Source organism: Myotis lucifugus, unplaced genomic scaffold (assembly GCF_000147115.1).
Source record: "Myotis lucifugus unplaced genomic scaffold, Myoluc2.0 scaffold_20, whole genome shotgun sequence".
NCBI lineage: Eukaryota > Metazoa > Chordata > Mammalia > Chiroptera > Vespertilionidae > Myotis > Myotis lucifugus.
Window position 1 is genome coordinate 7,706,974 of NW_005871068.1, and position 19,515 is coordinate 7,726,488.

The following is a 19,515-nucleotide window of genomic DNA, read 5'->3' on the forward strand; positions in this document are numbered from 1 at the left end:
GCTTCTCTTTTTCCAAAGGAAAAGTGATTTCCCACATATATTTAGTAAAATTATGTCCTACCCTTTATTGAATGCCTTAAAATTATAGCTTGGTCATGCTTTATTTTTCTACCAATCTGTCTAAAATTTCTTTTTTTAATATATTTTTATTGATTTCAGAGAGGAAGGAAGAGGGAGAGAGAGATAGAAACATCCATGATGAGAGAGAATCATGGATCAGCTGCCTCCTGCAAGTCCCCCACTGGGGATCGAGCCCACAACCCGGGCATGTGCCCTTGACCAGAATCGAACCTTTCAGTTCACAGGCCAACACTCTGTGCACTGAGCCAAACCAGCTAGGGCTAAAATTTCTTAAATATAGAAGTATCTACCAAAATTTAGAATTATAAAATGGTGTTCATCTTTATTAGTTAGCATATTAACCATTAACCTATAACTTAGTGTTTATTTTAGAAATAAAGTTTTCCCTGGACACAAGAAAGTCTATTGATAGATGATAACCTTTGTCATTTTTCCATCTTGAGAAGCCATGTCTTTGCTCTGCAGAACAATAGGTAGTAGTTTGTATTTGTTTTATTTCATTTTTTAATCATTTTTTTCCTCACACCTGCTTGTTGAAATAGTAGGAAAAGCTTTGTTTTGACTCAAGCCTATAGCCACAGTTTGAAAAACACATTTATATTGTAATTCCATGTATGATTTATGTGTGTGTGTGTGTGTAAATTGATAGGAGAGACATACATACTGGTGTTAGGAGATTAGACAGCTTCCCAGTGGTGTGTCCAATAAAAGAGAAATACACAAGAGCTGTGAGAGTTCAGACAACCCAGAGTTAGGAACACCGGACATGATTTCACGGAGGCTGAATGTGAGCTAGGTATTAAGGAACGGGGATACTCTTTTAATGGGCAGCAGGAATTTTCTAAGGAAAGGAAGGGTGTGAATTAAATAATTGATGAGGATGATAAAATTCTCTGGAAATTTCAAGTTTTCCAGTTTGTTGTGGAGTGGTTTGAAGGTTAATTTGGATCAGATATAGTGGCAATGTTGTTTTAATTTGGATCCCCTTCAAAGTTGATTCTGCAACAAGAACTTGGGTGCATGCAGGTGGCTTATTTAGGAATTACTCTAAAGAAGAGTAAATGAGAAAGTGAGACAGTGAAGGGAGACCCCCCCAAAAGGGTTCATTGATGAGCAAGTTACCTCTGTGGGCAACTGGGGCCCAATCCCTTTAGAGAATACCCTGGTAACCAATATGGAACACAGTGCAAAGTTATTCCACTGAAGCAAGGGGGAGATGGGGTATTCACCTTTGAAGTCTCACTCCCCATTGGTTGAGAGTTGAAGAATAAGGGTTACTACACCACCACACTTCTGAGTTGCTATTGCAGACAGCTAGTCAAATTCCCAGGTTTTTCGGGAAATCCCTCAGATAAAGGAGGAGAAACACAGGAGCTCAAGATATAAGTTTGACAACAGGCTGGGAACTGTCTCCACCTTCAGCTTCATGTGAACTCATGAGAGCTGAGAGTATACGGGAAGGGGCATCAACAGAGTTTACTACAGAGGCCTTGAATGCCAACGTGAAGATTTTTTGATAGATGATGAAACTCTTGAGGCTAACTGAGCAATTGAGTAATATGAGGATCAGAGTATTAGGAAGATGTGTATAAAATTGCTTGGGGGATAAATACTGGAGGGCAGTGCAACCAGATGTGGAACTATTAACATAATTGATGCAATAGCTAATCAGCTTCGGAATTACTTGTGGTGTAGGAAGAGTGGGTCATGGTGGAAATGGAGAGAAAAAATATTCTGGATAAAGTTTCAAAAAGCATATCAAGTGATAGTTTGTGGGATCACAGGAGAGGGGGCTGAGGAGTAATGGGAAGTTAGAAACTTTCTACTAGCCATGGGGACGTAAAGTACAGCATACTAGTAGAAAATATAGTCAATAATCTATAACAATAAAAACATAATATGCTAATTAGACCAGACTTCCTTTCGGACGACCTTCTGGACGAAGCTGGGGCTGCGAGGGAAGCCCGGGTCCCGGGTGCCAGAGGGAAGCCAGTACCGGCAGCCAGGGGAAGGAAGGCCTACTCTTGCACGAATTTCATGCATCGGGTCTCTAGTATTGTAATAACTATGCATGGTGCCAGTTGGGTACTGGAAATATTAGGGAGAACACTTCATAAAGTATATGATTGTCTAACCACTATGCTGTGCATCTGAAACTAATACAAAATAATATTGAATGTAAACTGTAATGTAAAAATTTTTTTAAAGACGTAGGCAATTTTTTTTTAGCCTACATATTTTGGAGATTCCCAGAAAGCCAAAAATATGCAGCTGGGGGCAAGTGATGCAGAGAAATTATGAAGTTAGTATTTATCCAGTCAATTTAAAATTATAAGGACATTCAGATCCCTCCAGTCTCATTTTTACCTCTGGGACAGATTCTGGTTTGAGTCATGGTTCTGAATTTTGCTACCCATTAGAATTATCTAAGGAGGCTTGTAAAAATCCTGGTGTCCAGGCCTCTCCTCAGGCCAATTACATGAGACTCTCCAGGAGTGACATCTAGGATTCAGTGGTTTTTCAAAGCTCCTTGGATGATTCCAATGTGTAGCCATGAGGAAGAACTGTCAGATGATAGTTTTAAAGTATTTAATAAGCTCTACTAGTACTTTCATATTCAACACCAAGTCACCAGTTCTAACTCTGGCTTTGTCCTGGTCACTGGATTTTTTTATTTTTCTGGAAACAATTCATTATCTTTGTTATTCAGCCACCGTGGTAACTGTATCCTGCTCCCTTGTTAACATTCCCAGCACCCAAGTCCTCTGTTTTTGCTGAGTTTCTCCAGCCTTGACCAATATCTGAACTTTAGTCCTAAGATTAAAGGTTTGTTGGCAGGTGTTTCTGATGCCAATAGCCTGCTAGCATGAATGTCTTCATTACAATGCCATGCCCCATCCCTAGATAAATGATGTCTCTAAGCCTAATACAGCTGAGGTTCCTCCAAAGTTCAAAGCTACAGGAAGGTTTGTTTTTTCTAATTATTTCCTATCTTGTTTTTTTTGTGTTGTTTTTTTTTTTTGTTTTGTTTTGTTTTGTTTTACTATTATGTAATAAGAATCCATGATGCGTCCCTTTTCTGGAAGAGCTAAGTGAAGCTTTAGTTTAGATTTTGAGAAATGTGAAATCAAAATGTGCGGGACACTTGCTATCAAGACATTGAAGCAAGTTGACAAGGCAGACCATCTCTTCCAGCCTGCTCCCCCACTTTCACAGACGGTAATGAACACTAAATAGTTGGCCTCCCACAACTTTGTTATTTTTCCTTTAACAAATGTGTCCACTTCTCCTGCGTCTGTATCAAACTTGCATCTTCCCTGCAGCTTCAGGTTATGAGGTGTTTCTCCTCTTCCCCAATCTTTTTCTTTTTATTTTTTAATCCTCACCCAAGGATATTTTCCATTGATTTTTAGAGAGTGGGAGAGAGAGGGAAAGACAGAGAGAAACATCGATGTGAGAGAAATACATTGATTGGTTGCCTCCTGTATGAGCCCCGACCAGGGCCCTGGCTGAGAAGGAGCCTGCAACCCAGGTACATGCCCTTGACCGGAATCGAACCTGAACCTGAGACCCTTCAGTCCCCAAGCCAATGTTCTATCCACTGAGCAAAACTGGCTAGGGCTCCCTTTCTCCAATCTAATCCAAGCCCTTGTGCTATGGATTTCATAGTTTTCTTCTTCTTTAGTACTCTTACTTCATTAATGCACTGCTCCTTCCAATGACTTTGATCTCTAAAACATTATTTATATCTTCCATCTTTAAAACAAACAAATAAAAAAACAATTAACAATCTCTTCCTTGGCCCTACATTTTTCTCAAGGCAATATTACCCTTTTCCCTTCCCTTCACTGCAAAAATACAGGGTTCCTCAAAAATGTATACACACTTGAACAGCTAATAGCTCAATTTTGAAAATAAAATATATTTTAATAAACACTGCCTTTATAATTTTTCAAGGTGTGTTGTATACATTTTCGGGGACACCCTATAGTTAACAGTAGTCTACAAACCATGACTTCACTTCCTCAACATCTTAGAGTCTGACTTATGACAACTCTTCTTTACTGAAACTGCTATTGCAGAGGTTCCCAGTGACCTTCCAGTTGCTAAAACTAAATAAATGTTTCACCAATTGTCAAATGGCCTTTCTACAACATTTAACAATGTCATTTTCTCTCCCTTTGAAACCTCTTCTCCACCACATAGCGTGACGTCATTCCCTTGCCTCTCTAGCTACTCTGTATCAGACTTCTTTATAGGCTTAACTCCCTCCACTCTTGCCTAAGAACAATTTTTCACTATAATCTCCATCTTTTTAAAGCTTTATTGTTGAAAGTATTACATATATCCCCTCCTTTCCCCCCATTGACCTCTTCTAGCCTGCCCCGCACCCCACCCCAGGCCTTCAACACGCTATTGTCTGGGTCCGTGGCTTATGCATATATACGTAGAAGTTCATTGGTTGATCTCTTTCCACCCACCCAGCCTCCTCTGCCTTCCCTATGACAATCTCAAACATGACACACTTCTAAACTTCATATATTTCCCATGAATTAATTCTTGCATATTGTTTATTCCAAGATCTTTATATCCCACACAAATATCTTGTCTAAATTCCAGACACGTACTTTCAACCTCCCTCCATTTGTGGAATATCATGAACAACATAAACTATTGAACAAAAATAGATCCAGAAACAGAGAAGCATCGAACAGACCATCAAACTTCAGAGGGAAGGCAGGAGAGGGATTGGGGTGGGGGGGGGGTAAGAGATCAACCAAAGGACTTGTATGCATGCATATAAGCATAACCCATAGACACAGACACTAGGGGGATGAGGGCATGTGCTGGGGGGTGGGGGTGGCCAGGGAGAGGTCAATGGAGGGAAAAGGAGACATATGTAATACTATATGTAATACTTTAAACAATAAAAATGGGGAAAAAAGATTCTTCAGAAATGCTAGCCATAAATATACACTTCAAAATCATTATTATTAACTAAGAAGCATGTATTAAAATGTATGGGGGCTATCAGCCATTAGGACTTCTCACAGGCTGATGATGTCTCTGAAACCCTGGAGCCAACAATGAACCAATCACCCAAATCCAGGCAGATCCAGTTTACAAATACTCTGCTTGCTTAACACTTTCTCAGCACTAACAGCTCTCTAAGTCCTCTAAAGGGAGTTAGTAAATGCTAGCTAGTAAGTTCTGAATGCAAAACTGATTAAAGAGAAATCGTATTTTTGTCTCAAGCAAAAGCAAATTCAGTGGGAGACCATAGGCATTCTGATGCACCAAGGTATTATAACTTGGCAAACCTTTGTTATAATACCCAGGGCATCCAGCTCTGGTTGGAATTTGTTGTGTGGCCTTGGATTACTCATATAATTGATCTCAGTTTCTGCACCTCTTTTTTTTCCTATGAATAATAATATTTTTCTACCTTGCTTACCACTCTATGGTAGTGATGTAAAGAGGTAATGCAGATAAAACTTCTGTGAAAAGTCAAAGGAATTGTGTCATGCAAACATAAGATGACTGTTCCTTACAGAATATAGGGTTTAGTTTCCACGTTTACCCTCAAAGGAAAGTGATGGAGTCACAGAAATTGAGGATTCTGTGATAATTTTGTATCACCTACTTTAACATACATCATTCATAGATAAAGAAATGGAGATTCAGAAAGGTCAACTTTTTTATCCAATACTAGAGGCCCGGTGCATGAATTCGTGCATGGGTGGGGTCCCTCCTGGCTGATCAGGAGCCATCTCACCCAGTCCTGATTGGAGCCGATCAGGGCCAATCAAGGCTGGCTGGCTCGGGTGAGGGACCACACGAGGTTGGTTGGCTGCAGGAGGTTGGCTGTGGGAGGGCACTGACCACCAGGGAGAAGCTCCTGCATTGACAGTCTGCCCCGTGGTGGTCAGTGCATGTCATAGCTCCCTGCTAGTCATCCGGTCATGATGGTCGCTTAGGCTTTTATATATATAGATAGTGGTATAATTGGCATCAAAATCTAAATCATCTGCTGCTCAGCTTAATGCTTAAATAAGATAGTGCATTTCAGCATCACATCCCAGCACACTTTATTTTCAGAATATTGGCACATTTTTTGTAAAAGTAAACTAATCTTATATAATAAAAGGCTAATATGCAAATCGACCGAACAGCAGAACAACCAGTTGCTATGATGCGCACTGACCACCAGGGGGCAGACTCTGAATGCAGGAGCTGCCTCCTGATGGTCAGTGTGCTCCCACAGGGGGAGTGCTGCTTAGCCAGAAGCTGGGTTCACAGCTGGTGAGTGCAATGGCGGTGGGAGCCTCTCCCACCTCCACAGCAGCACTAAGGACCCCTTGGAGGATGTCCAAATGCCAGCAAGAAGCAGGCCTAAGCCGGCAGTCAGACATCCCCTGAGGGGTCCCGGACTGCAAGAGGGTGCAGGCCAGGCTGAGGGAAACCCCCCACCAGTGCATGAATGTTGTGCACCAGGCCTCTAGTATTTCTATATCAACTCACACATTTGATAGAAATAAAGTCAACTACATATGCAAATTTAAAGAATCACAGTGTTTAGGCACGGAAGAAAAAAGGAGAGATGAAAAGGGCAGTTTAAAAATTTATCAAAATACAAGCACTATTGCATCATTTTTCAGAGACAGCACAAAAGATCAGTTCAAAGAAAGACTTCTCTGTAAGTTGCAGCCAACAGATAACTTACACAATTTCCTTTCCTATACTTTTCTGGGTTATAATAAAAATTTATTAATTCAGATTATAAAAAGCGAGCCCTATAGGATGTGAGGAAGAAAATTATCATCTCCTTAATTCTGTATGTCTCTGATGAGATGCTCACCACCCTCCATATACACATAGGAATATAGGGAGGCTACAAAGAATGTGGGAAGAGATTTTTAGTTCAGCTATCCTGAGAAATTCTCCCCTCTGCTTCTCCAGCAGTAAGTAAAACATAAAATTCTATGATATATGAGATTTCTTAAGCAACCTACAGAAAGAGTTTGTCTTATCAAAGACATTTTTTCTGTGGTGTCTTCAGATCAATTAAATAAGTTACTTTCTCTGTTCCCTGCATCATACCTTCTGTGCAACAATGTGATTTTATGTCTTAAAAGTAGGAATAATGCCATGTGAGTCTTTAATTAGTATTTGTCACAGTAATGCTAATACCCAGAGATGTGCAAATAATTCCATGCTCCCAATATAAGAAAATCATATGCTCTCTAAATTGATTTATCCAGGAACAGAATGTGAGAATGTAAGTAAATCCCATTGGGAGCTCTGAAGCCAATATCTTGATTGTCAATATGTCCTAGAAAAAGCAGTTTTCACATCATCCATTAAAATCTCATGTAAACTTTAGTGAAAATAAATATTGTGCAGACTTATGTCCAAACAATAAAAGCAAGGCATATTTTAGTAAAAAGAAATTAAATTAAATTAAATTAAGAGCAGAAACACACACCAAAAAAAGAGATTTGATAAAGCTGTTTTTGCACTTCTAGGTTCACCCAAACCATGGATGGATCTGATCTTAGTTACTAGAGACCTTACAGAATGAGCTACCAGGTAGATTTTCACCCAGTTCCAAGACTGACCACTGGGTGGTACATGAGGGACAGTTCCAAATAGCCTGCAAAGCCTTCAACAACTGAATTGACATTGGTATCACAACCCACAGAAGAGTAGGTTGAAATTTGCAGCCTGAATCAAATCAGGTCAAGTATATGCTATCACAAAAATATCCTGACCTATTCAACTACCTATTAAAAATATCAACATCCTCTGCAGAATTTAAATAAGACCCAGACTCACAATATAATATTCAAAATGTTCAGTAAACAATCCAAACTTAACATATGAAGATCCCCAGAAATCTCAACTGACATGGAAAAAGACAATTAACAGGTACCAACAAGTTGACAGAGATAATGGAATTTTCTGACACAGACTTTAAAGCAGTTACGATAAAAATGCTAGAAAGAGCAATCACAAGCACTCCTGAAATGCAAGTTAAAATTAAAAGTATCTGCAAAGAAATATAATATATATAAAAGAACCAAATGAAAATTAAGACTGAAAAATGCAACTGAAATTTTAAAACCTCGTTTGTCATACTCAGTAGGAGAATGGAAGTGACACAGGAAAATGTTAGTGAATGTGAAGCTATATCAATAGAAATTATCAAGTATGAATAATAAATAGAAAATTTTGGAAAAAAATAAGTAGCCCTGGCCAGTGTTGCTCAGTGGTTAAAGCGTTGGCCCACGCACCAAATGGTCTCAGGTTCGATTCCTGGTCAAGGGCATGTACCTGAGTTGCAGGTTCACTCCCTGCCCTGGTCCGGGCCCATGAGGGAGGCAACCAATTGATGAATCTCTCTCACATAGATGATCTCTCTCTTGCTCTCTCTCTCTTCCCCCCACTCTCTCCCTTTCCCTGTCCCCTCCACTCTCTCTGAAAAGCAATGGAAAATATCCTCAGGTAAGGATTCACTAAATAAATAAATAAATAACCACAGGGACCCATGAAATTACAATAAAAGATTAACATTCATGTCATTGGAATGCTAAAAGAAAGAGTGTGGTGCTGGAAAATACTTGAAAAAATAATGGTCAAAAACTTCCTCAATTCTACAATGGACTTATACATTCAAGAAACTGAATCAACCTCAACCAGAATAAGCCCAAAATATTCAAGTATAGAAACATGATTATCAAACTGTTAAAAAGTAAAACAAAGAAAAATCTTGAAAGCAGCCAAAGAAAAATGATGCATTACAGCAATTATTTAAATGGCAATGGATTTATCATCAGAAACTATAGTGACCAGAAAAGGTGGGTAAACATTTTTAAAGTGCTGGAAGAAAAGAACTGTCAATTCAGAAATCTATCCTTCAAGAGAAAATATCCTTCAAGACAGAGGGAGGCTAGACTTTAGGTGGTGAGCACATAATGCAATATACAGATGATGTAGTATAGAATTGTACACTTAAAACTTCTATAGTGTATTAACCAATGACACCCCGATAAATTTAATTTAAAAAATAAAGTTGAAATAAAGACATTCTCAGTTGAAGGAAAACTGAAGTAATTTAGAGTCAAAAGACTGGCTTTAAAAGAATTGTTAAAGAAAGTTCTTTAGATAGAAGGGAAACTATACCAAAGGAAATTTGGAACATCAGGAATGAAGAAAGAACAACAGAAATACTAAATACCTGGGAGGGAGAAGAGATAAGACAAAAATTACCAATATCAGAAATGAAAAAGAGGCTATCATTAAAGACCCTATAGACATGAGGATGATAAGAGAATATTATTAACAACTCTATGCACATAAATTGAACAATTTAGATAAACTAGATCAATTCCTTGAAAACCACAAACCACCAAAACTCACCCAATATAAACTATAAAATTGGAATAGCCCTATAACTATTAAATTAATCCAAAAACATGTATATAATCTGTATTTTGAAAATTACAAAAAGATGAGAAATAAATGAGAGAAGGCCTAACTCCATGGAAAGACATACTGTTTGAATGGATTAGAAAACAGTATATTAAGGGTGTTAATTCTGCCCAAATTGCTCAATAGTTTTAAAACAATACCAATATAAATTCCAACAGTATTTTTGTAAACATAGGCAAACTTATTTTAAAATTTATATGGAAGGAAAAATGAAGTAGAATAACTAAAACAATTTTGATAAAGACATAAAATGAGAGGAATCATTATAATTGATATTAAAGCTTACTATATAGCTACAATCATCAAGAAACTGTGGTATTGGAAGAAAGATAGACACATAGAACACTAGGCAGAATAGAGAGTCCAGAAAAAGACAAGTTTGGCTATTTAGTTTTGACAAAAGTGTAAAAGGAACCCAATGGAGAAAAGATAGTCTTTTCAACAAATGGTTTTGGGGAAATTAATCATCCATACGCATAAAAAATTTAACTTTACCCTACCTTGCACTTTATATAAGGATTATTTTAAAAATATCATAGATTTAAATATAAACATAAAATTATAAAACTTTTAGAAGAAAACATAGTAGAAATTTTTGTGACAGAAGTGAAGAGTTCCTTAGACACGACACCAAAAATACAATCCATAAAATAAGAAAATTGATAAATTGAAGTTTATCAAAATTTTTAAATTTTGCTCTGTGAAAGGCACTGTTAAGAGAAAAAAGATAAGTTATAGACTGGGAGGCCATATTTGGAAATCTTATGTCTGACAGAGGACATGTATCCAGAACCTACAAAGAAGTCTTGAAACTCAGCAATAAGAAAATGTACAATCTAATTAAAAATGGGCAAAGAACTTGAGCAGACACTTCACCAAGGAAGGTGTAAGGACAGCAAATAAGCATATGAAAAGATGTACAATGTCGTTAGTCATTAGGTAAATGCAAATTATAACCATGAGATACCATTACACAACTATTGGAATGGCTGAAATAAAAAATATTGACATTATCAAATGCTGATGAGGATGCAAAGCAACCAGAACTCTCACATACTCTTGATGGAAATACAAAATGGTGTAGCCACTCAGAACAATTTCTTAAAAGTTAAACAAACAGCTACCATATGACCCAGCTATATCATTCCTGAGTATTTACCCCAGAGCAAGAATTGGAAATATTTTTCTGTGAAGTGGTGGATAGTCAACATTTTAGGCTTTGCGGGAGTTGCAAGGTCAGGAAAAGAGAGTGAAAGGGAGAGTAGTAAGAGAAACACTCAAGGAAATAGACATTGCCCAGATCATGTGGAGTTTTGCAAGTCATAGTGGGGACTTTGGATTTTATTTTAGGTATATTGGATAACCAATGAAGAGCTCTAAATAAGGAAGTAATTCTTCTGACTTATGTTTTTGACATTGTACTGTAAGAAGGCAAGTATGAAAGTGGAGCTGGGGGACCAGTTAGGAAGTTATGGAAATGAGGATAACTTTTGCTAAGGTGCTAACTGTGATAGTTGTGAGAAACAATGATATTCAGGATATATTTTCAAGTAAGGTTGGCAGGATTTGCTGATGGGTTTGGATAAGGAATTTAAGAGAAAGAGATATTTTCCAAGTTCTGTGCTAAGCACTGTAAAGGTTTTATCTCAATGCAGTGAAAGCAATGAGAAGTGGCCAGATTGAGGGTGTATTTTGAAAAAAGAGACAACGGGGCTTGATAATAAACTGGAAAAAGTGTGTAAGCAAAAGGGAAGAACTGAAGATGATTCCTAAGTTTTAAGTCTGAGCAAATGGGTAAGTAATGATACTATATAATAAGGTAGGAAACTCTGAGGAAGCAGTAGGTTTGGGAGAGAAATTAAAAGTTATACTTCTTAATCCAAGTAGAAAGATAAAGCAGACAGTTCCATATATGTATGTGGTATTCAGGAAATATATCAGGGCAGGAGATATAAATTCTGGAGTCATCACCATCTATATAGTATTTTAAAATCACAAGAATGGGTGAGATAATCTGGGGCTAGAATGTGGGTGAAAAGGAGGAACAGCCCTAGCCGGTTTGGCTCAGTGGATTGATTCCCAGTCAAGGGTATGTACCTTGGTTGAAGGCTCAATCCCCAGCCCAGGTCAGGGCATATGTGGGAGGTAACCAATCAATATGTCTCTCTCACATCGATGCTTCTCTCTCTCTCTCTCTCTCTCTCTCTCTCTCTCTCTCTCTGTCTCTCTCTCCCTCCCTCCCTCCCTCCCTCCTCCTTTCCTTCCACATTCTCTAAAAATCCATGGAAAAATATCGAAAAATATCCTCAAATGAGGATTTTTAAAAAAGAAGGACAAAGGCAATGCTCTAGGGCACTCTATTATTTAGGACAATGGGTTAGTAAATGAAACTGAGAAGGAAGCAAGCCAGTGAGGTAGGAGGAAAATCTGGAAACCCAAGTGAAGAAAGAGTTTCAAGGAAGAGAATATCATCAACTGTGTCACATGTTGCTGAGAGGTCAAGGAAGGTGGAGACTGAAAATTGATCAGAGGGCTTGATATCAAGTAGATTGGTCACTGGCGACCTTGATGAGAACTTTTCAGAGTAGAGAGTAAAAGTCTGAGAGTGGGAGGTGAGAATGTAGAGACTAACTCTTTATGCTAGTTCACTTTTATAAGGGGTGAATTAAGAGGCACATGACTTCAAGTGGGTGATTTTTAAGTGGGTCCAAATGTAGTATAGCTCACGGTTGATAAGATTGTCTGGATAATTACCATGTTCCAAGGACACATTGTTGGGGAGCTCTATTGTAATTAGAGTTTTAAAATCAATAAAAGTTATTTTCTATCTGAAGTATAGCAGAACAAAGTTAATATTTAATTCAATATGAGGATAATCTTTGAGGTCAATTCCATACATTTAAATGAAGCAAAAGACTAGCTCTGAAGATAGCTTAATAACTTAACATCTGTGAGAAGCATCTCTAAAATCACAATAGCTGATATAGCTATCCTCAGAGCTAGTCATTTAATACATGGCATTGACCTACTTTCCTCTTTAATTATTTAAGTTAGCTGTTCAGTTGAATCTGTCCTTGCATGTGAAGAAAAGAACTGTAATTTGTTGTAAAAAAATTTAGTCAAAATTATAGAGTTCATTTAACAAAGGAATCAGCTGCAAATAAATGTAAAATAAATCAATGGATACCCAACTCATTTTTTTGTTAACCCACACCTGAAGATATTTTCTCTATTGCTTTTCAGAGAGAATGGAAGGGAGTGGGGAGAGAGAGAAAGAGAAACATCAACAGTGTACTAAAGTTCATTTTTCTCCACATTCTCACCAGTATTTGTTGTTTGTTGATTTATTGATGATAACCATTCTGGCAGGCGAGTGGTACCTCATTGGCATTTTAATTTGCATCTCTATGATGATTAGTGACTTTGAGCACTTTTTCAAATGTCTCTTGGTCATTTGTATGTCCTCTTTGGAGAAGTGTCTATTCAGGTCTTCTGCTCACTTTTAATTAGATTGTTTGTCTTCCTTTTGTTGAGTTGTATGAGTACTTTATATGTTTTGGAAATTAACTCCTTATCAGATGTATCATTGTCAAATATGTTCTTCCATACAGTGGGCTCCCTTTTCATTTTGATGCTGGTTTCCTTTGCTGTGCAGAAGCATTTTTATTTTGACACGAGAGGCCCAGTGCACATATACGTGCATGGGTGGGGTCCCTTGGCCTGGCTGGTGATCGAGGCCTATCAGGGGGCTGGCCAGCAGGGGGGAGGGACCCCGGGGGATTGGCCGGCTGCAGGAGGTTGGCTGTGGGAGCGCACTGACCACCAAGGGGCAGTTCCTCTGTTGAGCGTTTGTTCCCTGGTGGTTAGTGCACATCATAGCAACTGGTTGACAGGTCATTCCGGTCATTCTGGTTGTTTGGTCGTAACAGTCACTTAGGCTTTTATATATATAGATAATTTGTTCTAGGCAATGTATCTGTGAAAATTCTGCTCCAAAAGATGTCTGATATTTTGCTACTTAGGTTTTCTTCCACAATTTTTATGGTTTGATGACTTACATTTAAGTTTTTTGCCTATTTTTAAATTATTCATGTCTATGGCTTAAGTTGGTAGTCTAGTTTCATTTTTTGCATGTATCTGTCCAATTTTCCCAACACCATTTATTGAAGAGACTGTTTTTACTACCTTGTATGCCCTTACCTCCATTGCCAAATAGTAATTGAACATACTGATTCTGAATTCTCTGTTCTGTTCCATGGATCTATATGCCTGTTCTTATGCCATTACCAGGCTGTTTTGATTACAGTGGCTTTGTAGTAAAACTTGATATCTGATATTGTGATCCCTCCAACTTTGTTCTTCTTTCTCAAGATTGCTGGGGCTATTTGGGGTCTTGTTTGGTTCCATATAAATTTTTGTAGTGTTTCTTCTAGATCTGTGAAATATGTCATTGGTATTTTAATTGGGATTTCATTGAATCTATCTATTGCTTTGGGTAGTATGGCCTTGTATTGATGTTAATTCTACCAATCCATGAACACGGCATATTCTTCCACTTATTTATATATTTTTCTATCTCTTTTTTCATCATCTTGTCATTTTCTGAGTATAGGTCTTTTACCTCCTTGTTTAAGTTTATTCCAAAGTGTCTTAATTTTAGGGGTACAATGGTAAATGGGATTGCTGGGTTTTTTGTTTGTTTGTTTGTTTCTCTTTCTGAGAGATCATTATTGGTATATAAAAATGCCATCAATTTCTGGGTGTTAATTTTGTATCCTGCTATATTGCCAAATGCATTTATTCAATCTAGTACTTTTTTGGTGGAGTCCTTAAGGTTTTCTATTCACAATATCATGTCATCTACAAATAATGACAATTTGACTTCATCCTTTCCAGTTCGGATGCCTTTTATGTGTTCTTGTCTGATCTCTGTGCCTAGAACTTCCAGTACTATGTTGAATAAGAGTGGTAAAAGCAGACATCTCTGTCTTGTTCCTGTTATTAGGGGAAATGGTTTTAGTTTTTGCTCATTGAGTATGATGTTGGCTGTAGGTTTATCATATATGGCCTTTATTATGTTGAGGTACAATCCATCTGTTCCCACTTTGCTGAAAGTTTTTATTAAAAATGGGTGTTGGATTTTGTCGAATGCTTTTTTTCTTTTTGCTTCTATTGATATGATCATGTGATTTTTGTCTTTCAATTTGTTTATGTGATGTATCACATTTATTGATTTTCAAATATTGTACCAGCTGTGCATTCCTGGAATAAATCCTACTTGGTCATGGTGTACTAGTATGATCTTTTTAATATATTCCTGGATCTGATTTGCTAATATTTTGTTGAGGATTTAGCATCAATATTCATCAGGGATTCATGAGGAATTGGCTTGTAATTCATTTTCTTTGTATTGTTTTTATCTGGTTTTGTAATTAGGATAATGCTGGCCTCATAAAAAGAGCTTGGGAGTGTTCCTCTTGGATTTTTTGGAATAGTTTGAGGAAGATAGGTGTTAGTTCTTTTTTGAATGTTTGGTAAAACTCTGCTATGAAGCCATCTGGACCAGGGCTTTTGTTTGCTGGCAGATTTCTTATTACTGCTTCAATTTTATTAGTCGTTATTGGCCTATTCAGGTTTTCTAATTCTTCTTGATTCAGTTTTGGAACATTGTATTTTTGTCAAATTTGTCCATTTTGTCCTTTTTGTCAGCATTCAATTGCTCATAGTATTTTCTTACAATCCTTCGTATTTCTGTTAGGTCAGTTGTTACTGCACCTCTTTCATTTCTGATTTTATTTATTTTGTTTGTTTCTTGAGAAGTCTAGCTAAAGTCTCATGCTGAGTGCCATGCTCTTATAGTTCCCAATAAGTTTCATGAAATTCTCATTGATTTTCTTATCTTTTCAAAGAACCAGCTCTCAGATTCATTGATCGTTTGTATTGTTTTTTGTCTCAATGTCATTTATTTCCACACTGATATTTATTATTTCCTTCCTTCTACTTACTCTGGTAATTTCTTTTTTTAATAAATCTTTATTGTTCAGATTATTACAGTTGTTATTTTTTTCCCCCATAGCTCCCCTCCACCCAGTTCCCACCCCACCCTCTGCCCTTACTCCCCCCCCCCGTCCTCATCCATAGGTGTACGATTTTTGTCCAGTCTCTTCCCGCACCCCCACACCCCCTTCCCCCCTGAGAATAGTCAGTCCACTACCTTTCTATGTCCCTGATTCAATTATATTCACCAGTTTACTCTGTTCATCAGATTTTTTATTCACTTGATTTTTAGATTCGCTTGTTGATAGATATGTATTTGTTGTTCATAATTTTTATCTTTACCTTTTTCTTCTTCCTCTTCTTAAAGAATACCTTTCAGCATTTCATATAATACTGGTTTGGTGGTGATGAACTCCTTTAACTTTTTCTTATCAGTGAAGCTCTTTATCTGACCTTCAATTCTGAATGATACTTTTGCTGGCTAAAGTAATCTTGGTTGTAGGTTCTTGATATTCATCACTTTGAATATTTCTTGCCACTCCCTTCTGATCTGCATAGTTTCTGTTGAGAAATCAGCTGACAGTCGTATGGGTACTCCCTTGTAGGTAATTGACTTTTTTTCTTGCTGCTTTTAAGATTGTCTCTTTGTCTTTTGCCCTTGGCATTTTAATTATGATGTGTCTTGGTGTGGTCCTCTTTGGATTCCTTTTGTTTGGGGTTCTCTGCACTTCCTGGACTTGTAAGTCTATTTCTTTCACCAGGTAGGGGAAGTTTTCTGTCATTATTTCTTCAAATAGGTTTTCAATATCTTGCTCTCTCTCTTCTTCTGGCACCCCCATAATTCGGGTGTTGGTATGCTTGAAGTTGTCCCAGAGGCTCCTTACACTATCTTCATATTTTTGGATTCTTTTTTATTTATTTTTTATTTTTTTTAAATATATTTTATTGATTTTTTTACAGAGAGGAAGGGATAGGGATAGAAAGTTAGAAACACCGATGAGAGAGAAACATCGATCAGCTATCTCCTGCACACCCCCTACTGGGGATGTGCCCACAACCAAGGTACATGCCCTTGTCAGGAATCGAATCTGGGAGCCTTGAGTGCATAGGCCAACGCTCTATCCACTGAGCCAAACCAGTCAGGGCTGGATTCTTTTTGCTTTTCCAATTGGGTGTTTTTTACTTCTTCGTATTTCAAATCTTTGACTTCATTCTTGGGATCCTCTTGTCTGCTGTTGGATCTCTGTATATTATTCTTTATTTCAGTCAGTGTATGCTTAATTTCTAGTTGGTCCTTTTCATATCCCCGAGGGTCTCACTAAATTTATCGGCGGTTTCTAGAAAATTCTTGAAAAACCTTATAACCGTGGTTTTGAACTCTATATCCAGGAGTTTGCTTTCCTTCTTTTCTGTCATTTGTGATCTGTTTCTTTGTCTCCTCATTTTTTATGCTTCCCTGTGTTGAAAGAGTGGCTTTCTGTGCTAGATGTCCTATAGGGCCCAGTGGTTCAGCCTCCCCAATTACCTGGGGTGGACACTCTTGGTGCACCCCTTTGTGGGCTGTGTGCACAGTCTTATTGTAGTTAAGCCTTGATTTTGTAGGTATCACTGGGAGGAATTGACCTCCAGGCCAGTTGGCTATGAGAATCAGCTGTGTCTACAGTGGGAGAACTTCTGTGCTGAAGACACCCTTCTGGGGCAAGACTTGCTTCAGTGGGGCTTTGGAGCTCACTGAGTCTGCCCCCTGAGTGTGTCCCTTATGGATCTGAGGAGTTGTAATCTGGATGGTCCCAATCTGACCACTGGGTACACTGGCTCTTGGATCTCTAAGGAGGTGCTAATTTAGCCTCTGCCTGAGGCTACCCAGCAGGAGCTATGGAGAGATCTGCAGGTTCCTCTTCCTTGTTTGGGTTTTGGAGGTGCCCAGATGAGGCCCAGCTGTGAAGCAATGCAAGCTGCTGTGGGGCCTTGGGCCTTCTTTTGGATGATCTGGGTCTCTCTGACCCAGCTGCAGTTTGTTAGGTAATTTTAGATCTCAAAGGGCCAGCCCATTCATATGCAAAAGCCTCTGCTAGCAGCTTGGGTGGGGCGGGGTCTCAGAGAATCAACAGGGAGGAGCAAACAGCTATGGCTGATCCTCAGTCCTGCCCTAAGAGGCCCCGGGTCTCAGTGTCCCCCAGTAATTGCTGCAAGCACCTCTGAGAGAAAGCCGCCCTCGAGTTCCGAGGTCTGCCCACTGCCAGACAGTCCAGTTTCTCCCCGAATGAGTCTGGGTCCCCAGAGACTCGCCCGGAACTGGAGTCAGGGCCATCGGGAGCTTGTGCCTCCCTCCTGATTGAAAAAGACACTGGCGTCCTCTGTTGCCATCCCCTTTCCATGCGCGCTGGAGCCTCCGTACCTCTGCACTTTACTTCCGCACCTCCTCTGAGTCTCAGTGTGCTTTTCTCTTTCCTTCTAGTTGTAGAATTTCCACTCAGCCAGCCTTCCTGTGGTTCTGGGTGATGTCCGTTTTGTCTTTTAGTTGTATTTTTGAAGTGGTTGTGCGAGTCAGCAATTTCAGGTGTTTACCTATGCCACCATCTTGGTTTCTCTCTCTACTCTGGTAATTTCTCATTGTTCTCTTTCTAGTTCTTTTGGTTGTAGTGTTAACTAGTTTATTAGAGCTTTTTCTTGTTTCTTGAGGTATGCCTCTAATGCCATGAACTTCCCTTGCAGGACTGCTTTTGCTCTGTTCCATGGATTTTGGATTGTTGTGTGTTCATTTTCATTATTTCCAGGAATTTTTTATTTCTTCTTTGATTTCATTGGTAACTCATTTGTTGTTTAATAACATGCTACTTAGCCTCCATGTTTTTGAATGTTTTTGAGTGTTTTTTTTGTAATTTATTCCTAGTTTCATGCCATTGTGATCTGAAAAGATGCATGATATGCTTTCAATCCTCTCAAACTTGTGGAGAGTTATTTTGTGTTCTAACATGTGGTCTATCTTTGAGAATGTACCAATGGCACTTGAGAATAATGTATAATCTGCAGCTTTGGGATGACAATTAAATCCATCTGATCTACTGTGTCATTTAAGGTCTCTGTTTCCTTGTTGATTTTTTTGTCTGGAAGATCTATCCAGTGATGTCAGTGGGGTGTTAAAGTCCCCTACATGACTGTGTTGGTGTTGATCTTTCCTTTAAAGTACTCCAAGAGAATTTTTTATATATTTTGGTGCTCCTATATTGGGTGCATATATATTTACCAGGGTTATATCTTCTTGTTGTATTGATCCCTTTAATATTATGTAGTGGTCTTCTTTGTCTTTTGTTATGGCCTTTGCTTTGAAGTCTATTTTTTTAAATATATTTTATTGATATTTTACAGAGAGGAAGGGAGCGGGATAGAGAGTTAGAAACATCGATGAGAGAGAAACATTGATCAGCTGCCTCCTGCACACCCCCCACTGGGGATGTGCCCGAAACCAAGGTACATGCCCTTGACCAGAATCGAACCTGGGACCCTTGAGTCCGCAAGCTGATGCTCTATCCACTGAGCCAAACCAGTTAGGGCTGAAGTCTTTTGTCAGATATAAGTATTGCTACCTCTGCTTTCTTTTTGTTTCCACTTGCATGAAAAAAACTTTTTTCCATCCCTTCACTTTCAGTCTGTGTGAATCTTTTGTTCTGAGGTGGGTCTCTTGTAGACAGCAAATGTATAGGTAATGTTTTCTTATTCATTCATTTAATCAATTTACATTTAAGGTTCCTACTGATAGGTATGTCCCTTCAATCTTAAGTGATAGCCATGCTGGATAAAGTAGTCTTGGGTTCAGGTCCTTGTTTTTATTACTTTAAATACTTCATGCCAAATCCTTCTGTCCTGAAATATTTCTGTTGAGAAATCAGCTGAAATTCTAATGGGTACTCCATTGTAGGTAAGTTTCTGCTTATCTCTTGCTGC